Source organism: Aethalodelphis obliquidens, unplaced genomic scaffold (assembly GCF_003676395.1).
Source record: "Aethalodelphis obliquidens isolate GAN/ISIS:26980383/991018 unplaced genomic scaffold, ASM367639v1 scaffold3, whole genome shotgun sequence".
NCBI lineage: Eukaryota > Metazoa > Chordata > Mammalia > Artiodactyla > Delphinidae > Aethalodelphis > Aethalodelphis obliquidens.
Window position 1 is genome coordinate 71865715 of NW_020837947.1, and position 20687 is coordinate 71886401.

The 20687-nt window shown below is 38.5% G+C and overlaps 1 long non-coding RNA gene across 1 annotated transcript in view; it reads left to right on the forward strand.

Annotated features, from left to right (window-relative positions):
- The first annotated feature begins 4919 nt into the window (after positions 1-4919).
- The window catches only part of LOC113612090 (uncharacterized), a 31324-nt gene continuing 15556 nt past the window's right edge, over positions 4920-20687 (forward strand). The window contains exons 1-2 of the long non-coding RNA XR_003429718.1: positions 4920-5162; positions 9281-9387. This is a non-coding gene — a long non-coding RNA (uncharacterized LOC113612090). The remainder of the gene's footprint in view (positions 5163-9280; positions 9388-20687) is intronic.

Below are 20687 nucleotides of genomic sequence, written 5' to 3' on the forward strand. Positions count from 1 at the left end.
TAGTCTCTCATTCTAATTATAATCTGTAATTCAGTGCCTCCATTTTTAGAATAGACTTGACAGTACTTGCATGTTTATTATCTACAGTGTCATGATGTGCATTTATAAGGTGTCTTTTGATATAGAGGTCAGTGAATTGTGTAAATGATTATTTCTGAGCAGTTACAGCCTTAAACCTAATTCCATGAGACATAGAAGCTCCAATGAAGTCAAAGGTTTTTACCCCTGAAAAATATACTTTAATTATTTAAGACTATGATATCCACAAAAAATGGATTTACTCAAAAGTTCCAAGAAAAGAAAAAATAAATTTAGACTTTAAAATACGTACTAGTGATGGAGTATTCCCATATATTTTTCAATTATTATTTAGAGTATTTTTCTTGTCAGTGCTGTTTTTAAAAGCTCTTAAATCTCATAAACCTGTACTTTGAAGAAGCTGTTTGCACCTAAACCCTTTTTCATTTTGAAGTAACGAGTTGAATCTGTTAAAAAGGAATCTCAGCATGCCAACTTTGAAAGAATAAGAAATGACAAATTGTAATGTTTGGGGAAAATACTATAAATTAGCCATTTTGAAAATAAAATCTGGAAAATATAAAGAATAAAGAACAAGTTAATATTTGAATAATATTTCCAGCAATGATTTATCTCTCTTACACTAAAACTCATTTTTTTAATCCAAGAGATTAGCTTCTATTACAAATTACTTTATTACAAAGAAAGTTATTCTAATCTGATTATGTAATTTGAGAGATAATTATGAGAAAATCACATTTTATTGTTAAATTTCCTAAATTTTATATTTTACTTTTAAATTAGTAAATCGTTTTCCTATCCACATATTTTTCCTGTGTTAGTACACAGTGTTCTTTTTAACTTTACAATTATGAGATTCAGTTTGGTCTCTATTGCTTACTGATCATGACTAAATTAATAAATTAATTAAATTAATATAATTAATAAATATATATATAAATAATATATAAATAAATTAATATAATAAATTAATATAATTCTCCTGATTAGTTTCTTGCACTCATAAAAACTAGGAATAACAGAACCTAAGAAGCAGTTCTAAAAATGTTCGTGTCAAGCAAAAGTTGATTTCCACAAATGTTCCTTTTGGAGATGATGTTAGCATTTCTCCTGACACTAATGCATGGTAGGGTAAACACACTGTACTGATACAACGGTTCAAAATGTCAAAAGACCAGTCCTTGTTGAGGTCATTTTAACTTTCCACTGAAACAGAGAACATAGAAAGAAATGAACATTCACAACACTAAAAACTGAGATTGGATGTATTACCTACATGAGACTGTGGAAAGAATCTATCCAAATTGTAAGGCATGTGGAGTAGACTATGAAAAATTGGGCTGCCCTCAACTCTCACTTGAAATAAAGAACATTTGGAAAATGGTACAAGATACTTTGAACCCCTCAACTCCACCCCATTTGTCACTGGCTTCAAAGAATGAGGGTATTTACCCATTAGAAAATAAGATAGTCAATTTTCCACTTCCATCACAGCGCGCACGCGCACGCACACACACCGTATTCCAGTAAGGACTGGAGTCAATGGAGAGATGCCCTTGCCCTAGCACTTGCCCTTGAGAGAGGCAATTCTTCAGTACATTTTACATGTTCCTTCAAAAGTCCTCACTGGAATAAAGTCCCAGTGGTCCACAGTTGTAATGAACTCAAAACACCACCTTCATTGACTTTCTCTTTCTCTGCCTCACTCGAGCTTCTTGGGATCATACGTCAACGGAACTATCTAGTCATGAGTACTTATGGCAGACTCTCTTTTCAGGGACACCCAAACTAACAGGAATGTCCTACTTCCCCCTTCTTCGGCTTCTTTCTGCTTTTATTCACCCTTTGAGACTTAGCTCAAATATCACCTCCTCAGGACAGCCTTACCTGACTCCGCCACTCTGATTAGATGCCTCTTTTATTATAACATTATAATTGCTCTGAAGTGATGCTTGTTTTATTAATCTGATTGTGGTAATCATTTTACAAAGTTTATGTGTAGCAATCATCATAATGTGTGCTTTATACAATCTTATTTGTCAGTTATACCTCAATAAAGCTGTGGGGGGAGAACAAATTTTTTGAAATGTCAAGCAGTATTTTTCCTGCTGGGAATGTCGGTTTACTCCTATTTTTCAATCTTACTCAAAACCCCTTATTGCATAATTTATGAGCCACAGCAGCTTTTGACCATTGTTTTTTAAAATTACAAACTGCGAAACCCGTGGTGGCATTTTGCTAAATGGCCTTGTACATGTTGGCTTTTGAACATGTATAGAATAAAAGCACACAATAAAAAAAATAAAAATGCTCCCTTTTTTAAAAAAAAAATTATTTGGCTGTGCCAGGTCTTAGTTGCGGCTTGCAGCCTCCTTAGTTGTGGCATGTGAACTCTCAGTTGCAGCATGCATGTGGGATCTAGTTCCCTGACCAGGGATCGAACCCGGGTCCCCTGTATTGGGAGCATGGAGGCTTAACCACTGAGCCACCAGGGAAGTCCCCAAAATGCTCACATTTCTGTTGGAATATGTATGTGAGTGCTGGGTCACAGTGTAAAATGTTTTGTTAAGTGAATTGTGGTTTAAAGTGTTTGAAAGTCCCTGTTCTAGGCTGGTGCTTCTCCCAAATGTTCGGGACCCTCAAATCATAATAGTTCAGCTAAAAATGCAGCTTTCTTGCCTCATCCCAGAAATTCTGATTGAATAGGTCTAGGGTGGGGCTCAGAAATTTGCATTTTAGAGGAACTACAAGTGATTCTCACTAAATCACTAATTACAGACACAGATGATAACACTTCTGGGGTTGCAGTGAAGGGATGTAAAGAATTGCTTGTCAGTTCACTTTCTAGCATTGCAGAGGGCTTCCCCATGATCAGAATTGTGGAGAAGACCTTAATTCGTGATATGAAGCAGCGTAGGGCAGTGGTTAAGAGGGTTTGTAAAATGAGACAGACTCGAGTTCCAATCCTAGTTTGTCATTTACTAGTTATGAGATACTGGGACTCTCTTTTACTTTGTTTGTGTAAATGGGGTTAATAACTGTTCCTACTGCATAGAGTTGAAAGGATTCAATGAGATAAAGCAGCTTCTGCATGATAATAAAGGAAATATTAGCTATTGTCATCTTTAGGAATCACCAACATTTTGAGAAAAATTCTACTTGCTCACTTAATTTGACAGACGTTAGTTGAGTGTGCAAAGAACCGTGCTAAGTGCTTTTAGAAATGCAAAGATGAAAAACAGCCCCTACTTTCATGGAGCTTACAATCTGACATGGTCATAGACTTTTACAGCAGAAAATAATCAGGTTACCCAATCGGGCTCTCATTTAACAGGTGAAGAAACTGAGACTCGAGAGCCTAAGTAAGTCGTCCATACAGTTAGTGGAGAAGTCTGAAGTAGAGCCTAGACACCTGACCCAGGCCAACGTCCTTCCACCAGCGCAGACTTTACTTCATGGCTGGGAGCCCAGTCCTGACAGTGGTGTGCTGGTAAATGTAAACAGCCAGCTCTCTGGGCACAAAAATGTTTGTGCATACATTTATATGTAATTGTATTCAACCCTTTACTTATGTAAAGGATAAGTAACACATGGTCTACAAATGATAATGAAATATGCAATACTCTATAAAGTAAATGCCGTATGACCAGCTGATTCTCACTGGATGTTTTCATTTTCCTCAATTCTTCTATCCATAGCCAACCCATGGTTGCAATTCAACCATGATTTGACTAATGGCATTGTATCTCAATCCACTAAATCTTTTTTTAATTGTGGTAACACACATATAACACAAAAGTTACCATCTTAACCGTTTTTAAGTGTACAGTTCAATAGTGTTAAGCATATTCACATTGTCGGACAACTAATCTCCACAACTTTTTCGTCTTGCAAAACAATCTCTGTACCCATTAAACAGCACCTCCTCATTCTTCCCTCTCCCTAAATCCTGGCAACCACTCTTCTACTTTTTGTTTCTGTGAATCTGACTATTCTCGATACTTCACTTAAGTGGAATCATACAGTATTTGTCATTTTGTGACTGGCTTATTTCACTTTGTATAATGTCATCAAGATCATCCATGATATAACGTGTGAAAAGATTTCCTTTTTTAAGGCTAACTAATGTTCCATTGTATGCACATACCACATTTGTTTGTCCATTCATCCATTGATGGACATTTGGGTTGCTTCCACCTCTTGGCTCTTGTGAACAGTGCTGAACATGGGTGGGCAAATATCTCTTTACAATCCTGCTTTTAATTCTTCTGTATATATACCCAGAAGTGAAACTGCTGGATCATATGGTAGTTCTATTTAAAAATTTTTGAGGAACTGTCCTGCTTTTTTCCATAGTGGCTGCACCATTTTACATTCCCACCAACAGTGCAAAAGTGTTCTCCTGCTTCTCCACATTCTCACCAACACTTATTTTCTGGTTTTTTGATAGTAGCCATTCTCATGGGTGTAAGGTGATCCACTAACTCCTTTCCCAATAAAATTTGTCATTAAATCTGACATGATCTACTGTTAAACTGTGTGAAAATTAATAAAGTAAAACCTCACTAAAATGGAGTCAGGAGGCCAGAGGGAGAAGCTCTCATGTCAATACAGATCCCAACAGGAAGAGAGGTACTTTGCCTCTCTGGCAGGAAGTGATACTACCTCTCTGGCAGCAAGTGATGCTACTTTACTACCACCAGAAGGAGGAGGAAAGATTTTTCTCCCGCTTGACAACAGCCCAGCCAATGAGAGACTGTCACAACTCAGCCAATGAAAAGCCACTATACTTTGAGCTTTCGCTTTCCTCCAATGGACTTTTTGTTTATGACAGCCCCACCCAACTTCCCCTTCTCTATAAGAGTTTCCCCTCCTGCGCTTCACCAGATTTGCATGTGGTTTGCTGTAGTTGCGTGTCCCAAGTTACATTTTTTGCTGCTCCCAAATAAACGCGTTTTGTTGGTAAATAATTTGCTGTTCTGTTGTTTTAAGTTAACGCTACATGGAGGTCCCACAGAGATCCAGAGAAGAACGCTGACAACTCCGAGGCTGGTGAACAAACAGGTGTCGCTACCTTGGAGCCCACGGAACTCCTGCTTTCTTGCTGACCCTGAAATCTGAGGGTAAGTGTTTTTGCTGGATCCAAGCTCCGCTCTTTTTGCATTTTGAAGCTCTTCAGCCTTTATTGAGGATCTGTTTAAAGTCTTTGTCCTTTATTTGTTAAGGCCTTGTTTGGGCTGTGAGTACTCACACTTCCGTTTCTTTTGAAATCAGGCAGTTCCTACTGTAACTGTGCTGGTATTTGACCTGCCGGCTATTAAAAATTATTCTTTGCTCTAGGGAAGAACCTCTGAAAAATTGGATCCCAGTTATCTAAATGTTTTGAGGTCACACACCCCCCTCCCAGGCCCCAGCCAATTTTAGTTTAAAAACCGTGGTGCCTCCTCGTGTTTATTTGATTTATGACTTAACCAGAAGTAACATCGATGGCCATTATGGGGCACTTCTGGACTCTCCAAACTTACCTTTCTTAAAATCTGTTACACAGCCACGGCTCTGAAATAGCCAAACTCAATTGGATGTTTATTTTGATTGGTATTTTGAGGCTTCCAACCATTATCAGGAGTCTAAAAAATTGCCTCTGTGCAGAATACGATAATTAAATTAATTGAGGTGAGCTGTTAAAGAAAGACAAAATGCCTTCCAAAGGCTCACGTTTGTCCCCCGCTTTCCTCCGTCTCAGGCTCCACCTCTAGTGCCATTTTCCTCCTTCTCTGAACCTAGCAGAAACTGCCCCTTTAGTGTTAAATCTTCTGAGGAGCCATATAAGCCCCCAAGTACTTAGGTCCCCTGAACTAAGGCCAAACTGTGAGCTGCAGTTAAAGAGTTCCCTGAAGTCACCGAGGACCTCCCCACCATATGTCTGCTGAAGAATTTCACATAGTTATTCAAACCTACCAACATGGTTTCTCAGGTTTATATGAGTTAGTCCACATGCTTGCTGGTGAGGGTCAAGCCAAACACTGGATGAAACTAGCCCAATGGGAACATACTGGAAGGGATTAGAAAGGCAAACCCTTAACTTGTCAAGAGGCTGCAGCACTCACTGAAAACCCCCATTGAGCAATTATAGCAGCCTTTCCTAAGCCTGTTGATGGGAACAAAATTCAGGCTTGCGCACAAAAATCCGATGACGCTGTCCGTGACTATTGTAGTTGACTTCAGATTATTTTTAAAGAAAATCCTGTCTGTCTTCAGATGTTTAAGTCCACTGGGTTAGGCTTTAACTCCATGTTTATTAATGGGCTTAATCAGGACCTTTCTCTTTTAGTTGAAAGGACCAGGATGGAATGGGAAAGTATGTTCACTCCAGATTTAGTTAATTTGGCAAATCAGCATACTCAAACCCTGGAAGAGTCGCCAAAAAGACTGCTAAAATTCTTTGTCTTCAACTCTGGCAAATGAAGTTCCCTAAACAGAAGCAAAACCTTCCAGTTTCTGCTATTATTGCAAAGAGCCAGGACATTGGAAAAATGGTTGTTACAAATGTAAATGTTTCAGGTATCTTTAGCTTTCTAACCGGCCTTTCCAATGTCCTCCCATTTCTCAGTGACAGACTTCTGAGCAACTCCAGTCGCGTTTCCCAGTGCTCCTCCTTAGCTCAGAGGAAACAACTCTCCAGATGTGGAATGAATCTCTCTCTGTCCTAACGGACACTGGAGCCACACCACTTGGTGCTCAACCCCACTGCTATGAAGCAGCCCCTGCCTCGTAGTACTAAAACAGTTCAAATAGGGGGTGTCTGCAATGAACCTCAAGAGGTTCCTCTCTCTGAACCGATTCCCTTTTGTTTAGGACCCTTGAGAGATGCACACCCTTTCTCCTTAGCCCCTCTGCCCCTATCCATTTATTAGGTTTAGACTTCTTGGAGAAGTATCATGAAGAAAGCCAGGATTTCTTTCTTCCAAAAGGGGGAAATAATTCTAGAATTTGACAGAAACCATCAAATTAGCCAACCAAGATAAGTAACCAAGAGATGTTAATTAATTAACATCTTTTTCTCTGCCTTTGACAGTACAGGAGCTGGTTCTGGAAACACTGATCATTTTTCCCTATTGAATCTGCCACCATCACCACCCTTACGGGCAAAATCTCTAATAATGGAAAAATTCACAGTGCACCTCCCACAAAAGATTCAAATAGATCTCAGAATCTCTCCCCAGAATTAGACAATATAGTAAAGTGTAAATATAGTAAATATAAGTAAAGAAGCCCCTCAAAGAATAAAGCCCATAACAGATTTCAAGGCTCAGGGCATCATCATCCTTTGCAGTAATCCCTGTAATACTCCTGTTTTACCTGTGAGAAAACCCAAGGGCCAAGAATGGAGGTCTGTCCAGGACCCCTGAGCAATACACAACGCCATTATCCCTCGATGCCCTGTTGCTCCTACTGACATCCATTCCCACTGGGAGCACATTTTCACTGTAATTGATTGATGTAGTGCATTCTTTAGTATTCTAGCTGGTAAGGCAAGTCAATATCTTTTTGCCTTGGGAAAGATGACATTACACCTGGAGAAGAATGCCCCAGGATTTCACAGAAAGTCCGTTTTACTTTTCACAAACCTTGAAAGCTGGTATAAAGTTTTCTGCGGGTTCTACTTAGTTACAGTATATAGATGATTCACAACATATAGATGCTCTCCTTCTTGAATCTGCTCACAGGAAGACAGCATCCACTTACTAAAACTTTTGACTTAAGGTCAAAAGGGACATAAAGTCTCCAAAGAAAAGCTGCAGTCTGCTCAAACTCAGGTTCGATATTTAGAGCACCTGATCTCAGAACGGTGGCTACGTCTGGATCCTGAGAGCCTTCATGGCACCCTGAACTTCTACAAACCTAAACTAAGAACCAATTACAAGGTTTTCTCAGGCTAGCTGGTTACTGTTGAAATTGGAGTCCAAATTTCTCTCTTACGGCTCAGCCCCTCTATGCTTTATTGAAACCCAGCAAACCTGACCCCATTAATTGGGGAGGTCAAGATGACACAGCTTCTGAAGGCTTAAAGAAAAGCTTATTGAGACCACCTGCCCTTGGACATTCTAACTATCAGCTTCCCTTTTTCCTTTTATATGTGGGAAGGAAGGGAATGCCCTTGGAGTACTCACCTGCAAACATGGGGACCATCATTGACCCATAAGGGTATTATAGTCTGACACCTGGTAATAATCTACAGGAGATTCCTCTAACCAATGCAGATTTTTCATGGTTTACAGATGATTCTTATTTAATGGGAGAAAATGGTAAATAGAGTGCTGGATAAGCTGTTGCAACTCCTTTTGATATAACTGAGGCAGCACCTTTACCAATGGCTACTTTGGCCCATTATATCGCTTCATTATACAATCTTTTTTTTTTTAACATTTAACATTTCTCTAATAACATTTCTCTCATTTAACATTTCTCTAATAATTAGCTCATGGAACTATACTCAATTTTTTTTTTTTTGGCTGCATTGGTTCTTAATTGCTGTGGGTGGCTTTCTCTAGTTGTGGCGAGTGGGGGCTACTCTTTGTTGTGGTGCATGGGCTTCTCATTGCAGTGGCTTCTCGTTGTGGAGCACGGGCTCTAGACGCACGGGTTTCAGTAGTTGTGGCTTGCGGGCTCTAGAGCGCAGGCTCAGTAGTCGTGGCCCATGGGCTTAGTTGCTCTGTAGCATGTGGGATCTTCCCAGACCAGGGCTCGAACCCGCATCCCCTGCATTTGCAGGCGGATTCTTAACCATTGTGCCACCAGGGGAGTCCCATACTCAATATTTTGTAATAACCTATAAGGGAAAATAATCTGAAAAAGATATATATATATATATGAACTGAATAACTTTGGTATACACCTAAAACTAACACAACTTTGTGAATCAACTATACTTAAATAAATTTAAAAAAAAAAAGACCCACTTGGCAAAATTCCAAATACCTTGGCGAAAAGCATTGACATTGGTCCTTCTAACTCTCACATCCACTCCTTTTGGAGCTTATAAACTCTCACCCTTTGAGATAATCATAAGACACCCAATGCAATTGGCTTCTGCTTCTTTTGACCCACCGTTGACAAAAGAAGATATACTTCGATATTGCACAGGTCTAATTGCTTCTGTTAAAAATAACAATGTTTAGCAAAAAAAAATATATATATAACAATGTTTAGTTAGAGTAATCTTTTCACATTGTGCTCTCAGGAAATGAAGACCTTAAGCATCACACCTTACAACCTGAATATTCCATCTATTGGAAAAGACACCTCCAGAAGGGCTCTCTTCAACCTCGCTGGAAAGGCCCCTATCAGGTACTGCTAACCAACCTTCTGGATTCTTATCTGAACTCGTAGTCTCTGACTTTGCAACCTATAGGCTATAATACTGAGAAAACATTTACTTCCAAACAGTTTCTTTTGAGGTAACAATACTGTTTAATTACTTCATGTTTATTCCTACAATGCATCTTCCCAAAGCATTTCTTTAATTCCTTCAGTTTTTAGTGTGTCCTCGCTATATTCACTATTCTAAGATACAGACTTTATTTTTAAAATGTATCTTATTGAAGTATAGTTGATTTACAATGTTGTGTTAATTTCTGCTGTACAGCAAAGTGACTCAGGTACATATATACATTCTTTTTTTATGTTCTTTTCATTATGGTTTATCACAGGATATTGAATATAATTCCCTGTGCTATACAGTAGGATTTTGTTATTAATCCATTCTATATATAGTAGTTTGCATTTGCTAACCCCAAGCTCCCAATCAGTCCCTACCCCATTCTCCCCCCCAACCCTTGATAACCACAAGTCTGTTCTCTATATCCGTGATTCTGTTTCTGTTTCATAGTTATGTTCATTTGTGTCATATTTTAGATTCTACATGCAAGTGATATCATATGGTATTTATCTTTCTCTTTCACTGAATATGATAATCTCTAGGTCCATCCGTGTTGGTGCAAATGGCATTATTTTATTCTTTTTATGGCTGAGTAATATTCCATTGTATAAATATACCACATCTTCTTTATCCATTCATCTGTCGATGGACATTTAGGTTGCTTCCTTGTCTTGGCTATTGTAAATAGTGCTGCAGTGAACATTGGGGTGTGGGTATCATTTCAAATTAAAGTTTTCTGTGGATATATGCCCAGGAGTGAAATTGCAGGATCATGTGGTAACTGTTTTTAGTTTTTTGAGGAACCGCCATACTGTTTTCCATAGTGGCTCCACCAATTTGCATTCCCACCAACAGTGTAGGAGGGTTCCCTGTTCTCCACACCCTCTCTCAACAAGCACTTGTTGTTTGTAGACTTTTTGATGATGACCATTCCGACTGGTATGAGGTGGTACCTCATTGTGGTTTTGATTTGGATTTCTCTAATAATTAGCGATGTTGAGCATCTTTTCATGTGCCTGTTGGCCATCTGTATGTCTTCTTTGGAGAAATGTCTGTTTAGGTCTTCTGCCAATTTTTCGATTGGGTTGTTTGTTTTTTTTGTTGTTGAGTTGTATGAGCTGTTTGTGTATTTTGGAAATTAAGCCCTTGTTGGTCACATCATTTGCAAATATTTTCTCCCAATCCATAGGTTGTCTTTCGTTTTGTTTATGGTTTCCTTTGCTGTACAAAAGCTTGTAAGTTTGATTAGGTCCCATTTGTTTATTTTTGCTTTTATGTCTTTTGCCTTGGGAGACTGACCAAAGAAAACATTAGTACAATTTATGTCAGATAATGTTTTGCCTATGTTCTCTTCTAAGAGTTATATGGTGTCATGTCTTATGTTTAAGTCTTTAAACCATTTTGAGTTTATATTTGTGTAGGATGTGAGGAATTAACTTCATTGATTTACATGTGGCTGTCTAGCTTTCCCAGCACCACTTGCTGAAGAGACTCTTTTCTCCATTGTATATTCTTGCCTTCTTTGTTGAAGATAAATTGACAGTAGGTGTGTGGGTTTTTCCCCAGGCTCTCTATTCTGTTCCATTGATCCATATGTCTGTTTTTGTGCTACGCTGTTTTGATTACTGTAGCTTTGTAGTATAGTCTGAAGTCTGGGAGGCTTATATCTCCTGCTTTATTCTTTTTTCTCAGGATTGCTTTGGCAATTCTGGGTCTTTTATGGTTCCATATAAATTTTAGGATTATTTGTTCTAGTTCTGTGAAAAATGGCATGGGTAATTTGATAGGAATCACATTAAACCTGTAGATTGCTTTGGGTAGTATGGCCATTTTAACAGTACTCTTCAAGAGCATGGGATATCTTTCCATTTCTTTGAATCATCTTCAGTTTCCTTTATTAATGTTTTATAGTTCTCAGCATATAAGTCTTTCACCTCCTTGGTCAGGTTTATTCCTAAGTATTTTTTTTTTATGTGATTTTAAGAGGGATTTTTTTTTTTACATTCCCTTTCTGATATTTCATTGTTAGTGTAAAGAAATGCCATCAATTTCTGTATATTAATCTTGTTTCCTGCTACCTCGCTGAATTCGTTTATCAGTTTGACTAATTTTTGTGTGGAGTTTTTAAGGTTTTCTATATATAGTATCGTATCATCTGCATATAATGACAATTTTACATCTTCCCTTCCAATCTGAATACCTTTTATTTCTTGTCTGATTGCTGTGGCCAGGACTTCCAATACTATGTTGAATAAAAGTGGTGAGAGTGGGCATTCCTCTCTTGTTCCAGATTTTAGTGGGAAGGCTTTCAGCATTTTGCCATTGAGTATTATGATGGTTGTGGGTTTGTCATAAATAGCTTTTATTATGTTGATATATGTTCCCTCTCTACCCATTTTGGTAAGAGGTTTTATCATGAATGGATGTGGAATTTTATAAAATGCTTTTTCTGCATCTATTAAGATGATCATGTGGTTTTTGTCTTTTGTTGATGTGGTGTATTACACTGATTGATTTACGTTATGTTGAACCATCCTTGGGACCCTTAGATGAATAAGATACAGACTTTAGAAAGATGTCTGGGACAAATCCCTCCTACCCTTCCTTATTACTCAAATGTGACAACAATAGGTTTCCTGTCTGTGCACTTTCCCTGTGATGGGGGACATGACACCCAGGAAAGGTCCTTCCTGGCATTGAGAGATAAAAAGCCACTGAGTGCTAGTTAAAACAAACAGACTCTTGATCAGCAGTGCTTTCAGAGAAAGGTCTTGATCAAAAGGGAGAAATGTGAAAATTAATAAAGGAAAAGCTCACTAAAATGGAGATTGGAGGCCAGAAGGGGGAGCTGTCATGCGTATACCACTCAACACCACTACAGATCTCAACAGAAAGAGACGTACTTTGCATCTCTGGCAGGAAGTGACACTACTTTACTACCACCAGAAGGAGGAAGAAAGATTTTTTTTCTCCTTGCCTGTCAACAGCTCAGCCAATGAAAAACCACTGTACTTCAAACTTCCAGTTTCCTTCAGTGGACTTTTTGTTTATAACAGCCCCTCCCAACTTCCCCTTCTCTTCTATAGAAGAGTTTCCTCTCCTTTGTTTTGCTGGCCTTGCACGTGGATTGCCATATTTGTACATCCCAAATTGCAATTGTTTGCTGCTCCCGAGTAAACCTATTTTGCTGGTAAAATAACTTGCTGTTTTATTTATTGTTTTAGGTTAACTGTTTCTCAGTCCCATACAGATTATATTCATTACACTAAAATTTGTCTTAGTTTAGCATATTTATGTTGGAATTTCACTCACTTACCAAGAACGTGAGTGATTATTTTGCTGAATCAGATAATAGTTTTCCAATACTGGAAGATTCTTCCCTCAGTTTTTTGTGCTATTCACAATGTAACAATTGCAAACAACAACATGCTTTTAGTTTAATTTGCATTATTAACATTTTCCTCATCACTTTTTTAAGTCTAGATGAGGGCTAGGCCAACTTATATCATGGACCCGATACTAAATATTTCACACTTTGTAAGCCACACTGTCACTTTCAAAATAATTCAGCTCTTCCATTGTAGTGTGAAAGTAGCCATAGACGATACATAAGTGAATGGGCAATGCTGTATTCCAATAAAACTTTATTTATAAAGATACGTGATGGGCAGGCCCTAGTTTTCTGAACCCTAGTCTAGACAGTCAACAAAACAACAGATCATTAGCCCTGCTGCTTGCCGGTTTCCCTTGTGTCGATACTCTCACCATTGGCTACTTCAGGTTACCAACATGAAGTTATTGAAAGTGAAATCAGAAAGAGACGCGTAGAAGCATGCTATTTATAGCATTCCTAGCATACAGATGCGATAGATATAAATAACCTCAGCAGTACAGATACTAGTAAAATACAATAAAATAATTAGGAAGTGATGAATTCTGAGTATGTATTACCTATCTTTTTACTATCACTTATTTAATTGAAAGCTTATTTAATATAATTTTTATTAATAGCTCTAATTAAAAACTGGCTCACAAAATTCCTGAAAATTGAACAACTGGCTCTCACAAACCCCTGTTGGCCAGCTGATTCCAGACACCAGTCTCCTGCCAGCTCCCTCAGAGAAGTAAGAACCAATCAATGTCCTGCTCCTTGTACCCTTTCAAACTTTAAGAAAATGTTCTCTCCTGAAAGAGGTCAGAAAACTAAGTTCTATAAAAACACCTCCTCTTCCAGTTATTATTTAGACTGTCTGCCCTTAAGGTAATTACATTTCTGACCAAACCTGCACTGTCTTGGAACTTACAGAACCAAACAATTGCTCATGTGTTTGTATTGTGAGTCACATTTGGTCTAAAAGAATTCCTGTACTCTTTAGAAGTTTCTAAAATTACAGCTTTGCCCAGTCTGGGAACCAATAACTTTGGTAGAAAGTAAGAAGGATATAAGATAGCATGTGTGAACAGAATGAGTTGATCTGTATTTTCACTCAGCCCCAGCCTTCACAATGTAATCTTGAACAACAACTGATTTCACTTATTTATTTGAGTCTGTTTTCTCCTTTCTACAAACCAATGCTTGGTACTCTTAAAGTTTGTGAGGGCAAATATTGCTAAAGTGATTTGAGAACGTTGGCTAAGGGGGTGTTGGAAATGTAGGTCATCATTTATCATCTGGACATGAATGTGAGGCCTTAAAGATTGTAATTCCATGAACCTGACATAAACACTTTAAGCGCTGAAAAATGTGCTTAGATCATTAGGGCAAATTGAAACCACCAGCTGAAATTAGCTTTTTAAATTTTTATCTTCATTTCCTTCACCATGTTCTCCCTTTCTCCCTATGTCCTAAGTAATTGAGAGGTGATGGCTTAATTTATTCAGACATTTTCCTTTGTGTATCTTTTGGACCTGGAACAGACAGTCTGTGGCACCAAAAATCACCATTTCCGTGCCTCTCCTTTCTCTGCTCTTCCTTTCCTACTTGGTACTTCCCATCCTTTTTTCTCCCCCGATTCTTCTTTCTTTCACTTTACCTTTTTTCTTGCTTGCCAGAGTACATGTATACCCAAACAGTCCAACCTGCTATGACCCTTAAATCTGTTTGAGGTATTAAGTTACATAACAATATATATGCTTCTTCTTTAAATAAGAGGCAACCTAGATGTGAATGATCATTGAATCCATGTTTATTAAGCCATTAACTTACATCATCCTTTTTCTGTTTCCAAGTTACTTCCAGGTTCTACCTCTCGCTTTGCTATTGGTACATATACCAAAACAAAGCCCTCTAGCATTAATATGTCTCTTTAGTCATAAAATATGGGGAAAACACAGGATGTGGGTACTGGAGTTCACTTTGGTAAAGCACAGCCTTTGCATGGTAACTCTAGTTCTCTGTAGTCTGTCGATCCCAATTGGGTTCATGCTCTAGTCTCACGAGAATGCCAGCTGACCCATGGGTCCTTCCAGAGCCTGACCTGTCTCCCTGTTATGAAGACCCAGTGTGAAATCTGTATGCTTAATATCCCAGGTCTAATCATTCTTTTCTGGCATTGCATGTAATGGTAAATGTTCAAAGCCACATCAAGTTGGGAAATGTATTTCTCATTTTTAGTGGAACACTGTATTTATTTATACGGAAAAGCTTTTGTTGATGAGCATTTTGTTGAGGAAGGTAGCTGTGAAAGGGTTCTGCAACCCTGGGTTTTATTTGCCCTTTGTATGTGTATGGATTGGAAAGAGAAAACACTTGCTTTTGTATCTGCTAAGATTAGCTACAAGTAATTGTGGTGAGCTTTGCTGAAATTCCTCCTCCTAATGATGCAAACAGAAATCACAGAGCACAGAGCTTCAGGTTTCGGAGGTGACTCACAGAGTCTAGCAATCCATCTTGGAAGTCTTAGCAGGCCTATTTTGGGCTGTAGTCCACACATGGCAAGGCCGAAGAATCCCAGGTGTTCTGCCTGAGAGCAAAGTGAGAGCATGAGGATTGCCCTGCGAAGCAAGAACATGCTCATTAAAGCGGGTTTCTGGTGGGAGGTGGATCGGCCCGGCAGTTCTGCATTTCTCCTTGAGGTGACCCCTTTCCTTATTAGAGAGGGGTTCTGATGTCCAAATGCGTCTGCGTTTAATGAGTTGCAGTTCACCGGGGACCCAGAGAGGGCAAAGAAGTACCTGCTTGGTGAACCGAGAAGAGTATACTGTTTATTTCGTGGATACTACACTGTTTAAATAATGTGAAAGTTTTTCTTTTGCGAGATCTTTCTACTCCATGGTAGTCTGAAATGGCATATGTGAATATAGGAGACCTAGAGCTATGGGGTAAACAGACTAATCAAGTTGGCTGGATTTATGAATTCTCTTATGATAAAATCACTGAACTCTTAAAATGGTGAGATCAGCAGGCATTCATCTCTCTATCTCAAAGGAAGATGGAATAAAATTAGAGAAATTCTTCTCACAGGTCTGCAGATGGTGGTTGGTTAATTAGGTGAAAAGATCTTTGAATAATAGACTAGGGAATTGGGCCACCATATTATTGTTTTAATCTGTCAGGTACTTATTATCAGCAAGAATACTTTGTCTTGCAGGACATTTTTTACTAAAATGGCAAATAAATGTGCATCTTGGTGAAATCAAAAGTGAGAAATTGTATGTAAAAAAATTGTGAATAGCAAAATGACTATATATGGCCAGAGAATAGAATTTTATACAAAATATGAAAGATGTGATGTCTGTATAAGAATATGCATGATGACTACAGCAGTGTCAAAGCCCTCAAGAAACACCAAACGTGTATCAGAAGGTAAACTAAGCATTAACTTGGCATTAAGTGCCATGAGAAAAGATTTTTTTCCTTTGCCATATTTTGGAAGACTTTTCCATCATTCAAAAGTAAGTGTTTTTTTTTTTTTTCTGCCAGTATTCTAGAAATAAATTCAAACACAGTTAAAGTGTATGAAAACCTTTTCCACTATTAGCATGAAAACTCAACTGCAAAGGAAAACTCTGTGCTTTCGAAATCGATGTGTTAAATATCTTTATAAAAAATAAATAAATATCTTTATAGAATCAATTACACATATAATGTACAATTACGTAATTTATGATATAAATTTGCTTTCTCTGTTCAAATAAAAGTTCTAAATCTTTGGAATTTTTTTTTTTTTTTTTTTTTTGCGGTACGCGGGCCTCTCACTGTTGTGGCCTCTCCCGTTGTGGAGCACAGGCTACGGACGCACAGGCTCAGCGGCCATGGCTCACGGGCCTAGCCCCTCTGCGGCATGTGGGATCCTCCCGGACCGGGGCATGAACCCGTGTCCCCTGCATCGGCAGGTGGACTCTTAACCACTGCACCACCAGGGAAGCCCCTGGAATTTTAATATAAATACTCAACTTCCTATTTTGCTATGGATTGTGTAACTCTAGTCAATTCACTTAATTTTTCTTTGCTTCGGTTTCCCCACTGAAAAATGAGGATCATGAGATAGCTCGACCCTCTTTATCAAACTACACAGGAATCAGTTAAACTGAGCACAAGTAAACTATTATTGTATGATGTAATAAATGTATTACATAAAGGTATTAGTACTCTTAAATTTTTCAGTGATCACAACTGAAGAGAACTGCATAATTTTCTAATTAGATGAAATGTAAGTGTATGATCTAAGTCATCACTGAGCATGTCAGGTCGGCGGGGGAGGAAACTGATACAACAACATATACCACTTATTGTCTACTTTTGTGTGCCAAGCATTTTACATGAACTGTTTCATATGACTGTGTTGACACTTTGAGGTAAATACCACTATAAGACCTCCTTTATAAACGAGAAAATCAGGACTCACAAAAGCCACTTGCTTATGTTCAATAGGAAGCGAGAGAGACCAAGATTTGAACCTAGTCCTCTTTTTTTTTTTTTTTTTTTTGCGGTACGCGGGCCTCTCACTGTTGTGGCCTCTCCCGTTGCAGAGCACAGGCTCTGGACGCACAGGCTCAGCAGCCATGGCTCACGGGCCCAGCCGCTCTGCGGCATGTGGGATCTTCCCGGACCGGGGCACGAACCTGTGTCCCCTGCATCGGCAGGTGGACTCCCACCCACTGCGCCACCAGGGAAGCCCGAACCTAGTCCTCTTTGATGCCATAGTCCAAGTTCTTCATCGCACTGTGACTGCTTATCCAAATTTGGTTCCCTGTTCACATGATCCAAGATTCTGCAATACTCAAAATACAAATGGAATGCTGCAGTAGTTGAAGTCAGCACACAATTTCTGAGATCTCCCTTTCCAAAATTCACACTTGAAATGCACGCCCTTTGTCATCTAAATGAAAATAAACCTAGGAGAATCTGTCCCTGGAGCTAGTAGGTGGGAGATATGGAAACATTGGGTCTCCTGCTTTAATTATGTGGGTTTGATAAGATGCATTTTCTTTAGAGACGATCAAATATTTCTCATGCTATTCATGAAAGCTTCAAATAAAACAGTTAAACCAATATTCATTTGCCACTGCCAGGAAAAAAATGTAACCATGCATTACTCGGAAGTTTCTTTCATCTTTGGAGTAGTAATAAATATTTTTTCACCTCTTCCACACAGGGAAATGTTATGATGGTCCAGGAAAATGACGTTAGATGCATAAGTATTATGAATAATCAGTGTGGAATTAAGTAATATAAATAAGCTACCCACTGACTTCATGTACTCACCTAGTACACACTTTAAACAAATATTTCAATTTTGGCATTTTTCCAAAACAATTATTTTAAAAGAAAATATAAATTAGATTAACTTTTAGAAAAGAGAAACAAATATACTCTAAATATTGGGGGAAATGATATACAATGGTTATTTTTTAATACTGATTTCTTGAAGATGTACATTTGTTTATTGAACATAATTAGAAAATAATTTTAAAACGTGTATGTAGTATAAATTGCTATGGCTTTCAACTAGGAAACAACAATTTTTTCCAAAAATATATTATTAAATGTTTGAGCCTCCTAGAACAGGCTAGCTCAGTTTTCACTTCTTTGAAATATGTGTATTTTAAACAGTAAGTGTCACAGTGAGTTCAGCTCACTTTTGGAAGTGTTAGGAGGATCCAATGAAGAGCTACTTAAACACCAGGGAAGAAACCAATTATTCAGAAACAACTACCCTATGTAAAAGCTTCATCCAAATAAGGAGTTTTGTGCAATGTAAATGAACCCCTTTTACTAAATGTAGACATTTACCATTGTTATTAACACTTTATCCCCAGGAGGTACAATTTTCCCAATGCTAAGCAGTAACAGAAAAATGCACAATTATTCTTCCTAGAAAAAAAAAAACTGCATTCAATTTGTATTATTTTACTATTTTGCAAAAACACTGGAACATAAAGAAGAATACACCATATAAGATTTCACTCTACGTAAAACTAGTCTTCAGAAATATTATCCAGCCTGCCAGATGTTTTCCTCCCAGGTGTTTTCCTCCTTTATTATAAATTAACAGTAGTGATATAGAGGAGTTTGCAACTGTATTAAGTCTCCTGTTCCTCATGTGTTGGCATCTTATTTATTTGCAATAAATAAATGTATGTGTATATCTATAAACACACTAAAATTTGTACTTGATATCTTCTAACTGCAAAGCTGCTCTAACAGATACATTGTTTTTCCATTAAGCTAATTTCTATTACTCCATTCCACCTCATCTTGTAACTGACAGCCAAAGAAAATGAAAAGATTTGCTCTTGTTTGCTTTCATGAGAAAATGCCACTTTGTTAATGTTAAAATAATCCTATAATTTTCCAGTTCTTTTTAAGTGACTCCGGAGAAGTAATCCAAGATAAAGAAAAGTGTTGATAAAGTCTGGAAGCACAAGAGGGAACTATACAGGCAGGAAATGTCACTGCACCAGCGCTGCCTGGTGGTTCAGAGCAGGAGAGTTACGGGTGGAAACACACTCACGTGCACAGATGTCCTTGCACACACGTACACAGAATACACCGTCAAGCAGATTCTCCTAGTGTTATTTGGAACTTCTTTAACAGATAGCATTCTACACCAAAATGTGGCTAAATCAGACCTGCTCAGAAAAGCAGAAAGAAACGTCTTTCCTGGAGGAGCTCCAGTGTCTGAAGCCTGTTGCAGTTCTGGTATCAGATCAGTGAAGGTTCTCCTGCCCACTGCTGCCAAGAGAGCATGATTCTTTTTTTTTTTTTTTAATTTATTTATTTATTTTTGGCTGTGTTGGGTCTTCGTTTCTGTACGAGGGCTTTCTCTAGTTGGCGGCAAGCGGGGACCACTCTTCATCACGGTGCGCGGGCCTCTCACTATCGCGGCGTCTCTTGTTGCGGGGCACAGGCTCCAGACGCGCAGGCTCAGTAGTTGTGGCTCACGGGCCTAGTTGCTTCGCGGCATGTGGGATCTTCCCAGACCAGGGCTCGAACCTGTGTCCCCTGCATTGGCAGGCAGATTCTCAACCACTGCGCCACCAGGGAAGCCCGAGAGCATGATTCTTAAACCTTTGGAGTCAGTTACTCCTTCTCAAAATAAGGCTAATAATAGTCCCAAGCCGTCACTTTGGTTTTACACAGCATCTCTTGGATTGCACCTCTAAATGCTTTAGGGTTGCCCAGGTAGGAACCATAATATGGGCTGTTATTGGTGGTATTAAAAGCTCAGAAACCCAGTGGACAGAGAATAGGTCGGTATCATCCTCAATACAATCTTGATCTTTTGGCCAACACGGTAAACACTGATTAAATTGATGTAAAATTAAATCTAGGGCAAACCCCCATATCTTCTTAATAAAAGAAGTGAAAACTTGTGACGAAACATACTCACAATTTCAATACCGTCTCTAATTGCCTTTTGTTTACTCTGGCTTCCTCTAGGAGGTTTTGATGCTATCTTAATTATCACTGTTGTTTTATGCCTAATAATTAATGGTTTAAGTTTTGTACTTTTATCCTGAGGCAATTTTATAAAGGGAAGTATTTTTAACAAATCAAAATGTTACCCCCCAGTTCTTCATCTTAGCCGGCTGCACAGGTGTAATGGAGCGCCTGGCTAGGTTCCATTCCCCCTCTGGCGGTCTGAGAATACTTGTTATGAAGCCTAGTCGGGACCAAGAGAGCATCTTAATGGATGTCGGTGATGAGGTTCTCTGGCTGGCACCATCTGTTCATGTCTGTATAGCACTGGTTACCAAAAGCTTG